Source organism: Cebus imitator, unplaced genomic scaffold (assembly GCF_001604975.1).
Source record: "Cebus imitator isolate Cc_AM_T3 unplaced genomic scaffold, Cebus_imitator-1.0 Scaffold271, whole genome shotgun sequence".
In the NCBI taxonomy this organism is placed as follows: domain Eukaryota; kingdom Metazoa; phylum Chordata; class Mammalia; order Primates; family Cebidae; genus Cebus; species Cebus imitator.
In genome coordinates this window covers 2,949,797-2,953,072 of record NW_016107586.1, presented here as the reverse complement: position 1 = coordinate 2,953,072, position 3,276 = coordinate 2,949,797, and positions in this window count along the sequence as shown.

The window sequence follows — 3,276 nt, the reverse complement described above, 5'->3', positions numbered from 1 at the left end:
GTCACCACCAGGCCTGCTTTACAAGAGCTCCTGAAAGAGGCTCTACACATATAAAGGAACAACCAGTATCAGCCACTCCAAAAACACGCCAAATGGTAAAGAGCATCAATACAATGAAGAATCTGCACCAACTAATGGGCAAAACAGCCAGCTAGCACCAAAATGGCAGTATCAAACTCACACATAACAATATTAACCCTAAATGTAAATGGACTAAATGCCCCAGTAAAAAGACACAGACTGGCAAATTGGATAAAAAGCCAAAACCCATCGGTGTGCTGTATCCACGAAACCCATCTCAAATGCAAGGATACACAAAGGTTCAAAATTAAGGGATAGAGGAAGATTTATCAAGCAAATGGAGAGCAAAAAAAAGCAGGAGCTGCAATTCTGATCTCTGATAAAATAGACTTTAAAGCAACAAAGATTAAAAGAGACAAAGAAGGACATTACATAATGGTAAAAGGATCAATGCAACAAGAAGAGTTAACGATCCTAAATATATTCGCACCCAATAAAGGAGCACCCAGATACATAAGACAAGTTCTTAATGACCTACAAAGAGACTTAGACTCCCACACAATTATACTGGAAGACTTTAACACGCCATTGTCAATGTTAGACAGATCAATGAGACAGAAAGTTAACTAGGATATCCAGGACTTAAACTCAGACCTGGAACAAGCAAACCTAATAGACATTTACAGAACTCTCCACCACAAATCCACAGAATATATATTCTTCTCAGCACCACATCACACTTACTCTAAAATTGGCCACATAATTGGGAGTAAATCACTCCTCAGCAAATGCAAAAGAATGGAAATCGTAACAAACAGTCTCTCAGACTACAGTGCAATCAAGTTAGAGCTCAGAATTCAAAAACTAACTCAGAATTGCACAGCTTCATGGAAACTGAAAAACTTGCTCTTGAATGTTGACTGGATAAACAATGAAATGAAGGCAGAAATAAAGATGTTCTTCGAAACTAACAAGAATGAAGACACAACATACCAGAATCTCTGGGACACATTTAAAACAGTCTCTAGAGGAAAATATATAGCAATAAGTGCCCACGTGAGAAGCAAGGAGAGGTCTAAAATTGACACCCTATCGTCAAAATTGAAAGAGCTAAAGGAGCAAGATCAAAAAAACTCAAAACCTAGCAGAAGACAAGAAATAGCTAAGATCAGAGCAGAACTGAAGGAGATAGAGACAGAAAAAAACCCTTCAAAACATCAATAAATCCAGGAGCTGGGTTTTTGAAAAGATCAACAAAATAGACCACTAGCCAGATTAATAAAAAAAGAAAAGAGAGAATAACCAAATTGATGCAATAAAAAACAATAAAGGGGATATCACCACAGATTCCACAGAAATTCAAACCATCATCAGAGATTATTACAAACAACTCTATGCACATAAACTAGTAAACCTGGAAGAAATGGATAAATTCCTGGACACTTGCCTCCTCCCAAGCCTAAACCAGGAAGAAGCCGAAACCCTGAACAGACCCATAACAAGTTCTGAAGTTGAAGTAGCAATTAAGAGCCTACCACCCAATAAAAGCCCAGGTCCAGATGAGTTCACAACCGGAATTCTACCAAACATACAAAGAGGAGCTGGTACCATTGCTTCTGAAACTATTCCAAACAATCCAAAAAGAGGGAATCCTTCCCAAATCATTTTATGAGACCAACATCATCCTGATACCAAAACCTGGCAGAGACTCAACAAGGAAAGAAAACTTCAGGCCAATATCCGTGGTGAACATAGACACAAAAATATTCAATAAAATACTGACAAGCCGATTGCAACAGCACATCAAAAAGCTTATCCACTATGATCAAGTAGGCTTCATTCTGGGGATGCAAGGCTGGTTCAACATACGCAAGTCTATAAATGTAGTTCACCACATAAACAGAACCAAAGACAAAAACCACATGATTATCTCAATTGATGCAGAAAAGGCCTTTGACAAAATTCAACAGCCCTTTATGCTTAAAGCCCTCAGTAAGCTAGGTATTGATGAAACGTATCTCAAAATAATAAAAGCTATTTACGACAAACCAACAGCCAATATCATCCTGAATGGGCAAAAACTGGAAGCATTCTCCTCGAAATCTGGCACTAGATAAGGATGCCCTCTCTCACCACTTCTATTCAGTATAGTACTGGAAGTTCTACCCAGAGCAATCAGGCAAGAAAAACAAATAAAGGGTATTCAAATAGGAAAGGAGGAAGTCAAATTCTCTCTATGTGGAGACGACATGATTGTATATCTAGAAGACCCCATTGTCTCAGCCTAAAATCTCCTGAAACTGATAAGCAAATTCAGCAAAGTCTCAGGATACAAAAATCAATGTGCAAAAATCACATGCATTCCTATATGCCAATAAAAGACTTAAAGAGAGCAAAATCAAGAATGAACTGCCATTCACAATTGTCACAAAGAGAATAAAATACCTAGGGACACAACTAACAAGGAACGTAAAGGACCTCTTCAAGGAGAACAACAAGCCGCTGCTCAACGAAATAAGAGAGGACACAAACAGATGGAGAAACATTTCATGTTCATGGTTAGGAAGAATCAATATCACGAAAATGGCCATACTGCCCAAAGTAATTTACAGATTCAACGCTATCCCCATCGAGCTACCAATGACCTTCTTCACAGAACTGGAAATAAACACCTTAAACTTCATATGGAACAAAAAGAGAGCCCACATAGCCAAGTCAATTCTAAGCAAAAAGAACAAAGCGGGAGGCATCACACTACTGGACTTCAAACTATACTACAAGGCTACAGTAATCAAAATAGCATGGTACTGGTACCAAAACAGAGATATAGACCAATGGAACAGAACAGAGGCCTCAGAGGCAACACAGCAAATCTACAACCATCTGATCTTTGACAAACCTGATAAAAACAAGCAATGGGGAAATAATTCCCTATTTAATAAATGGTGTTGGGTAAACTGGCAGGCCATGTACAGAAAGCAGAAACTGGACCCCTTCCTGACACCTTACACTAAATTTAACTCCAGATGGATTAGAGACTTAAACATAAGACCTAATACCATAAAAACCCTAGAAGAAAATCTAGGCAAAATCATTCATGATATAGGTGTAGGCAAGGACTTCATGACCCAAACACCAAAAGCATTGGCAACAAAAACCGAAATAGACAAATGGGAACTAATCAGACTCCACAGCTTCTGCACGGCAAAAGAAACAGTCATTAGAGTGAACGGGCAACCAACAGAATGGGAAAAA